Genomic DNA, 9,723 nt, shown 5'->3' with positions numbered 1-9,723 from the left:
TATATAATTTATATATATATATTTGCAGGTCTTTCTTGAAAAAGAGGTTTTTAATCTCAATGGGTTTTTTATTCTGGTAAAATAAAGGTTTTGAAAAAATGTATAAATATATATTTAGGTGTTTTAAACCCTTCCCACACTCTTGCAATATTCTAAACAATGTTTCTAAACTCTAAACGCTCTAAAAGAGCACAGAACGTCATGACTTCAGCTCCCTGATCGCTCTTGGCCACGCCCACTTCTCTGCGCTGCATGGAGAACAGCTGATCAGCTGCAGCAGGAAGTTTATCCTGCAGTGTGGGCTGCACAAAGGTGCATCAGGTGCTAAATAATTTCAAATAATTTATTTTTTTTTAAAATTCCATGCCGATGGTGCGGCTCATCCATCAATCAGCCAATTGCGTGTCATGTCCACTCTTATTTTGAAAAACCACGATAGAGGGAGTCCGCGATAAACAAATCGTGAATATAGCGAGGGACTTCTATATATGTCCTTTTTCTCCGTACTCGATGATGGATGTTATCACTGATAAAGTACTATATTTATTTGTCAGAACATTACTTCAAAAATGACCAGACTGTCCCTTTTAAAGCTATCATTAATTTTCATTGAAAAACAATCAAATGAGAACATTTCTAGTAGCTTCTTGGACCTCCTTGAACATTTTAGCTTTAAACGTGCACCACTTACACAGCTGGAGTGTTAGACGATCCCTCAGAAGTGCCTGAAACATCGGAGGAGACAAGCTATTTTCAGGTTCTTTGTCATCTCCTTTAAACCAAATTATTGAACATGTGAGACTTAAAGATACGAGCGAGGATTAGAGCCATGGCTGTCCTTTTGGTTTTCAGAGTTCAGAGATGTTAGCCCTCATCTTCTGTATAAAATCCATCCATGTAATGTGCTCTCGGGTTTCCTTACTTTTACTATTTCCACTTTTAGCATTTCTAATTTATTTATGCTTTGATTGCTGGAAATATTAAAAGAAAGCATTTGGTCACCCTAAAATGTGAACTGCAAACATTTTATATGTGTTTTTCTATAAACTTATACTTTTAACTCAAGTTGAAGACAGCTGTTTAAACCACTGTTTGAAAAGTCTCCTCCTATTCATCTGTATAATTTTACTTATTTCCGTCACCGTGGCAACAGATGACTCAACACAGGACAGCTAATTTAGTTACTGCATTGTTGTGTATATTCCTATAAACTAAATAACTGAATTATCAATAATGTCTGTGCGTTCAGGTGTTTGTTTTTATATTGTACAATAAAAATATGGGATAATTGTGTAAAAACCTTGTGTAACTGTCTTTTAAATTGTTAAGAATGTGAAAAAAGCACTTTAGGATGCTTTCGACAACTGTCACTGTTTGATGGCAGCGTGACCTGAATGTTTGTAACGTGACTTGCACAAATTGTCAAATACATCTGTGCACAGTTTCTGTCAAACGTCTGGTTTTGTTGACTTCACAGTTTGGTTCTGCAAGTTTTCATGATGCAGCTTTAAAATCTGCTGCAGTAATTATTTATCCATTACCTGGAATGGTTGTGTTTATTCAAACAAAACAATTGAGAAAAAAAAAATACTACAGGGAAAAAAAACAGTTTCTACACATTTTTCTTTTCTAAATAATAATAAAAAAATCACCATATAAGAAGTTTTATGAGAAGATGGCTTTAAAAAGGGGCCGGCATTTGACCAAATGTTTGTTTATATATAGTATCATTCTATAACTGTTACAAATAAAGGAATGATTGTATGTCACCTGTTGCCTTTCATGTCAACGTTTTAAACTAAGATCATCTTGTGTTGAGAAGGAACAGAGTTAATGCTGTTTTGGTTGGACCTTATAAACTAGTGGTTCCCAACACTGGTCCTTGAGGAACACCATCCTGTATGTTTAAGTTGTTTCTCTGCTCCAACACACCTTGTTCAGTGCTTTAATAACTTCCTGAAGTTCAGCAGAAGCCTGTTAATCAAACGTTCATTCAAATCAGGTGTGCTGGAGCAAAGGAACAACAAAACATGCAGGATGGTGTTCCTCAGGGACCAGGTTAGGAGCCACTGAGTTTTGCAAACCCTCACGCAGTATTGTGATATCTTGCAAGATGTGTTAGTTCTCAAAATATGTGTTGGGGATGACCTACTACCACAACTAATTTGAGCTCAGTGTTGGTAAAACTGATTGAGTTATAGCCTTTATGTGTTGACAGAGGTCAGTTAGCTGTGGTGGCCATCTTGAATCGGATTGACTTCAAATATCAAAGAGGTTTAAATGTTCAAACAATGGTTTTTCTTTGAGAGTTTCACTAAAATCTGTCTAGTGGTTCACGAGATATTTTGCTAACAGTCAAGTGTTCACTTTAAAAGTTAATGACAAAACATTTAGCCAAGGAAGGTGTTGCACAAAGTGTAGAGCTCAGACTACGTTTTGGGACTCTCAGTTATTACAGCGCCAAATTGTAGCACAGTTTCTGTAAAAATGCTTGAGTTACTGACATTTATGTGTTTGCTAAATTCACTGTGGCAGCCATCTTGAATGGGGCTGAATCCAAAAGTTAATCAGCTTGATGATTAGATTCTGAGAGTTTCATTTAAACATCTAAAGTGTACTTTGTGAGATATTATGCCAATGCTACAGACACATGAGCATGCACAAATGCACACACATACAGACACAAGTAAATACATTTTTGCTTTCAACCGAGAGAAAAAATAAAGCTGGACTTTTAAAACGTCTAAGAATTAGACCAATATTTCAGGTTATTAGTTCAAAGTGCATTCTCAGCCAATCTAGAAACTGTGAGCCATGCTGAGCTTTGAGCCAAATTACATCATGGCTCAAAATGTCCAAAATAGCCAAATTCCTCCTTGCACGTGGGAGTGTTTTAAAAGTAACCCTTCTATTTATTTACGTGAGTCATTACCCTGCAGGAGTTGCTGGAGGCTAAAGATGGAAAATGAGATAACAGTTGGTTCTGGAAGCTGAGGTTGAAGGCAACCCACATGGAGAAGTTATTTTAGACCAATCTGCAAGTTAAAGCCCAGTTTAAAATGATATGATGTGGAAAAAAACAAGTTATGTAAAAGGCATACTGGCTGAATTTAAAGCTATTAAAAGCTGTGTGAAAATCTGCAGGGCTGCAGGTGACTAAAGGTCTGTGGCTGAATGAAGCTGAGATGATGACAGAGGAACCCAGACAAAAACAAAAGGTTTAAGCCATGATAAACTGGATTATATGCAGCATTTCATCACACATACATTTTATAGAACATTTGTGCTTAGTCATCTCCAATACATGTCTAGCTCCAACAGACTCAAAAAACATGACTCAAAATTTAAGCTAGATAAGTATCTAATAAGGCTTTAAGTTGACTCTAACTAAATTCAAACTTCTGGAACAGTTTTAAAAAAAATAAATGTGAAATTAAATTGAAATTAGACCTCAGAGATGTGTAATTTTGTTGAACTGGGTGTCATGAAACAATCTCATCTAAATACCACGCCATCAGCTTAAAATGAAAACAAGTAAAGACCAGAACTGAGCCCCAGCACACCAACTCAAACCTTTAACACATAAAATCGGGTCGCATCTGGTTGTCACAAGGACTAAATATCCTGAGCGAAAGGACTGAATATGAACAACAAAGCACAAGAAGGCAAGTTGGAACACGGTGGAGGTGGAACACCTGGTGAGCTGGTGCAAAGAGAATAACCTTCACATCAACGTGAAGAAGACAAAGGAGATGATTGTGGACTTCAGAAGGAACAAAAACATCTACACCCCCCTGAACATAATGGATCTGCAGTGGAAGTGGTCTCCAGCTACAAGTACATGGGTGTACACATGAATGACAACCTCAGCTGGAGCAACAAGACCACTAACCTGATCAAGAAAGTTCATCAGAGACTCTACTCCCTCAGTCGGCTGAGGCGAGCTGGTCTGGGAAGCTCAGTCCTCACCTCCTTCTACAGGTGTGCAGTGGAGAGCATCCTGTGCTCCAACATCAACGTGTAGCATGGAGGCTGCACAGCTGCAGAAAGAAAAGCTTTGCAGAGAGTGGTGAAGGCTGCACAGAAGTCTGTTGGAGTCAGCCTCCCCACCATCACAGATATCTACACCTCCAGATGCAGGAAGAGGGCCACCTGCATCATGAAGGACCCCACTCACCCAGCACACACACTTTTTGCCCCGCTCCCCTCAGGAAGGAGGTTGAGGAGCATTAAGTGTAGAACCACTAGACTGAGTAACAGCTTCTACCCTGAGGTTGTTAGACTCATGAATCTCTAACCAGAATAATCACTGTGAAAAAAATCACATCATGTTGCTGCTGAACTGTTTCATGTTGCTGCTGATCTCTTTCAATGCTGCTGCTGATCTGTTTCAATGTTGCTGCTGATCTGTTTCAATGTTGATGTGTTCATGCGTGCTCATCTGCTCACAGACTCATGTTCATGTTTGTGTTGATGTTCAACGTAATGTTTCTTTATGCTATTAGTGCTCAGTGTATATTTAGTTGATGTTGTTCTTAGTTCATATCTTAGATGTTATCATTGTTTTTCTTTTACATTTTATTGTTGGATGTAACTGGGACCCTGTGTACATAATTTTGCTCCACCACATGTACCACATGAGGTGCGAATGACAATAAAGAATCTCTGACTCTGACTATTACTAAAGTCAGTTAGCTGTGGCAGCCATCTTGAATGTTTTATTAAAACCTGTTCAGTGATTGATTAGATTTTTTTTGCTAAATGAGAGAGTTCCCTCCAAATAGTCACTGGCTCAAATCCAACAACATCAATAGTGGGTGGGAAAGGTGAAGCACCCTGCCTCCACCCTCCTTTGCCCCACTCTGGGCCCTTGAGCAAGGCCCTTAATGCCAGCTGCTCCCTGGGCACCCAAGATAGCAGCTCTCTGCTCCACACAGAGCGTTGTGGTGGCTTGGTGATCTGTGGTTGTGAAGGACATCTGGTGTAAAAACACTGCCAGATCTTAGTGTGAGTTGGCTTGCTGTGGCGATCCCTGACAACAGGAGCAGACACAATATAATAAAAATCTATAAAACTGACAGTCATGGTTATTTTTAGCAAGTAAGTCTTAATTTAGTTTAATTTAATTTATTTATTTAATTAGGACAATGCATATTAATCAACATATCGGCAGTAAGCATCAACGTAAATATGATGGAGTTAGAACCACAGCTAATTTTCATCCGTTGTCCTAAGGCAGGTAAGAACAAGAAACATCCCACAAATCAAAGAGCAGAAAATAATCACCAAACATCACCTACTGTATATAACACACTTCGTTCTAGAATTGCGCCGCTCAAGGTGGCTGCATGTTGGAGCAGCTCTGTTACTTTCATTCTGAGATTTTGCTTTTAGAAACTTTAATTCCTCTTTTTCTGGATGTAAATCACATTTTTTTGGATGATCGTTTCCTCTGGTATCAGATGCTGTGCAGCTGGAAGGATTTTTACTGAAACTTTTTTTAGTTTTGGACATTTGTTATGATGCGTAACCATGGCAACAAGGCAGTTTTCTACAACCAACAGCAGCTGATAAACATCTCAAAAGCTCAAATAATATCTCAACTACAGCCCCAAATCTCAAATGAGTTGAAAAGGATGTTCTGTGGACGCATTCTCATCTACCTGCTAGCTGCGCTCAAGTGCCTGACCACTGAGATCCTGGAACTAGCAGGAAACACGGCTCATGACAGTGGAAGGACAGGATCGTCCCTCAGCACCTACAGTTGGATGTCTGCAGCGATGAGGAGCTCGGCAGACTGCTGGGAGGAGTGGCCATTGCTCTGGGAGGAGTTCTGGAGGGCATTCGGGCTGCTCTGCTGCCCAGGCCAAGAGGCCAGCCGGATCTGACAGCAAGCTGGATCTGGGTGGACAGATCGGTATCTGTGGCCAGATTCTTCGTATTTGCTGCAGGAGATCCTTCCTTCCCACAGCAATCAGCATCTAACAACTCTTGAATAAAACCAGGATGATGAGCTACGACAACACTTAATTTCCCTCTTGGATTAATAAAGTATTTTTGAATTGAAATGAATTAAATAACGCAACAGTTTTGTAATGCTGTTGCAGTTATTTTGAATAATCTCACATATATATTTAACATTAGGAGAAACACATCTTGTACAAATTTTAAATTTAAGATAACTTGAAGATAATGGCTGTTCTTCCGGTTTTTAAAAATTCTATAAACGCCTCTGTTCGAAATAAAAGAACAACCTGACTGCGCATGCTCGTTGCTAAGGACGCCCCTGCTCGTTGCTAAAGGAAAACGAAAAAACTACTTCCGGGTGAAAAGTGATAACGCTCGTCCACGTGAATCAACAAAGTGTGCAAAGTAGGAAAACCGCCTATACAATTAATATTTTGTAAGACAATCTGTAACTTTGGTTCTTATAGTCTGACTTGTCGGGCTCACTGTTGTATATTATTTTATTGTTTGACGGTTTAGTCGCTGCTTAGCCGCGGTTTGCTAGCTGCTAGCATAGCTAAGTAACCAAAGAGTCAGTTCACTCTGCAGCTGATTGTATGAATCAATCAGTTCTTGTCTCGTCTCCTGAACTTTGAACATAGTAACGTATTAATAAAACAATGTTTGCGAATAGCACATATATAACCAACATGTTTCCTGTCAAATAAAACAATAATGTGTTAAATTAGCTGAAAACATGATCGTGTGTTCACCTTTTCAGACGGATTCCGAAGATGAAGTAATTTTTATTTCTGAAAGGTCTGTTCCCAAACCTGCAGAGATAACAATTGACCAGGTAAAGATTTGTTTCTTCAAACATTTGTTTTTTTATTTATAATAATGTGCTCAGCTTGCCAAACAGTCTGATAGTTGAATGCAGTTTTATTTTTTCCAACCTTTACGGTCCAAAGAGCCATTTTTACACTTTTGTTCACTACAATAAACGTGTCTGGAGCCACAACAACCTGCTACAACTGTGGTTATAAACTGTTGGCCCTTGAGCCACTTCAGGTTTGCTGGAGGGGTTTTTGTGGCCAGTAGGGGTGACATTATATTGCAAAAGCAAGATACTCAAAGCGTTTTACATTACAATCTGTGTCCTCATTTACCCATTCACACAGCACTCTACTAGATCTCTACAAAGCTAATTGAACAAATCATTCTAAAGAGACAGCTTTATCACATTCATACACCGATGGGACACACATCAGAGGCTATGAGGGGTTCAGTGTCTTGCCCAGGGACACTTCGGCATGTGGATTCGAACCCCCAACTCTTGCAATGGAGGACGACTGCTCTAACCACTCAGCCACAGCCGCCCCCCAAAAAAATCTAATCATTTTTTTTTCATTCAATCTTTATTTAGACAGGTAAATCCCATTGAGCCTTGAGGACTCATTTACAAGAGAGACCTGATTTTAACATTTATTAAAGAAAAAGACCAAATTATGGTAAAGAGGGGGGGTGGATCAGATTTTACCTTTTTTTTTTTTAAATTAAAGATATCTAAAGGTATGCAGACAATGCTGCAGAGTGTCGCAGTTGGTAGAGCTTCCGCCTCTCAGCTGGTCACCCAGGATCAAATCCTGGCTTTTCTGGGTGGAGTTTGCATGTTCTCTCCGTGCATGTGTGGGTTTTCTCCAGGTACTCCGGTTTCCTCCCACAGACCAAAAACATGCATGTTAGACTGATTGGTAACTCTAAATTGTCCCTAGGTGTGAGTGAGAGAGTGAATGGTTGTTTGTCTCGTTTGTCTCTTTGTGCCCCTGTGATGGACTGGAGACCTGTCCAGGGTGTCCCTCGCCTCTTGCACAATGATAGCTGGACATGGGCACCAGTGACCCCTGTGACCCAAAAAGGAAGAAGCGGGTAAAGATAATGGATGGATGGATGGAGACAGTTCCTCATATTAAGAAAAAAAGCATAAAGTTAAAGTAAGTTTTACTCCTTGTACTCGTTGCAGTGTTCACATACTGACAAAAGAAATGACAGGAAAACTTTCTGAACTAATCCTTTTTTGCCTTTTTACTGATAAATTTCACTTTTGTGTCAGTTTTGGTCAACGTTTGAAAGAGCCGCATGTGGCTCCAGAGCCGCAGGTTGCAGACCCCTGGTCTAGTGTTTGTATCGTGCTTCCTCTGTCACAGAGCCAGCGTTTGACAAACATCTTATAAATAGCCAAGAAAGTAATTCATGTGGAGATTGTGTTGGTAACAAATGTCCCATGAAGGCTCTCAAAAGCAGAAAATCTTGACATGGGTCTGTGCAATTGCTTAAAAACATGCACTAAAATCCCCCCCCCCCCCCCCCCTAAAAAAAAACTTAATAAAATAATAGAGAGCGTTGTGAACATTATTTCTGGCAACTCATATTGTCATTGCAATATAGAAGAATAATGTTGCGGTCGCTTGTTTTCCTAAAGTTGACAGCGTTGTATGGCAGCACGGCGGCTCAGTGGTTAGCGCTGTTGCCTCACAGCAAGAAGGTCCTGGGTTCAATCCCCGGTTGGACCTGGGGTCTTTCTGTGTGCAGTTTGCATGTTCTTCCCGTGCCTGTGTGGGCTTTCTCCAGGTACTCCGGTTTCCTCCCACAGGTCAGAAACGTGCATGTTGCCTCCAGGCCTCCCTTGAAAAGAGATCTGTGATCTCACTGGGGTTTGCCTGGTTAAATAAAGGTTAATAAATAAGTTGACGATCACAAATAAGTAACAAACACTTCTTGTCCAATTTCGACTTGTATGTCCTATTGAGTCTGATGTTATGTGTTCAGACCAGGAAAAGTTGGTGGACTCTAAATTTGACCAGGAATGCACAGAGACAAACTGCATTAGTTGCAATAAACCCACGTTTCCTCACTTTCTCTTCTTTCACTTTCATCAAAACCAAGTATGAACATCAAACCCAGAGTCTGTTGGATCGACTAAATATATTATTGTCATTATGGTACTTGAAATATTATAGCTTATGATTCGTTGCAGTCCAAGCAGTCTTTTGCAACATTGCTATTGCGCTCCATGAGTTTATATGTTCAGCAGCCCTAACAAATACAGAAGCAGTTTGGCCCATGCTTTTTTTGCAAAACTATACAAAACAATTCATCCAACACAGATTTTTAGGCAACAAGTGAACAGTAGTAAACTGTTTGGCCTGCATGTAGCAGCTAAAGTCAAGAGACTGTGATCCTTAAGGGAACAGGAAGCATATTTTTTATATTTTTAATAAGTTTTTATAGAAATTGTGTTGTATTTTTTCATTGTTTATCTGAATGACAGACAATTCTAGGATGTGACAAATGGTAAAATACAACTTTACAAAACCTAACCCAGTTTCATGGTTTTTTTTTAAGCATAGAATGAAACTGAAGGAGTAAACAATCCTACACACTCGACTGTGTAGTGCATATACTAAATACAAATATTGGTTTTCAGTGCATCATAATGAACATTATTCTCATTTCTGCTCGATTTGCTGCAGGAGAAGCGACTGGCCCTGCAAAGAGAGATTGATCAGCAGTCTCAGCCCAAGCAGCCGCATCGTCCTTTGGTCAGTATTTATTCACCTGTTAGTTCAACCTGATCTTATTATTAGTAGAAATGCACTCAATATTGTTTTTATTGTAATAATACTACTTATTAATTAGCCTAATTATGCCATTTTCAAACTAAAAATCGTAAATACATATATATATATATCTATATATATATATATATATATATAT

At 39.3% G+C, this 9,723-nt stretch overlaps 1 protein-coding gene across 1 annotated transcript in view; it reads left to right on the top strand.

The window, feature by feature from the left end:
• The first annotated feature begins 6,290 nt into the window (after positions 1-6,290).
• knop1 (lysine-rich nucleolar protein 1) overlaps positions 6,291-9,723 on the top strand; it is a 10,757-nt gene continuing 7,324 nt past the window's right edge. The window contains exons 1-3 of the mRNA XM_037690197.1: positions 6,291-6,372; positions 6,728-6,802; positions 9,480-9,548. The gene's annotated coding sequence lies outside the window, so the exon portion shown is untranslated. The remainder of the gene's footprint in view (positions 6,373-6,727; positions 6,803-9,479; positions 9,549-9,723) is intronic.

This window comes from Nematolebias whitei, chromosome 16 (assembly GCF_014905685.2).
Source record: "Nematolebias whitei isolate Nwh7 chromosome 16, NemWhi1, whole genome shotgun sequence".
Classification (NCBI taxonomy): Eukaryota; Metazoa; Chordata; class Actinopteri; order Cyprinodontiformes; family Rivulidae; genus Nematolebias; species Nematolebias whitei.
The sequence above is the reverse complement of the archived record's forward strand: the minus strand, read 5'-3'. Positions and strand labels throughout refer to the sequence as shown.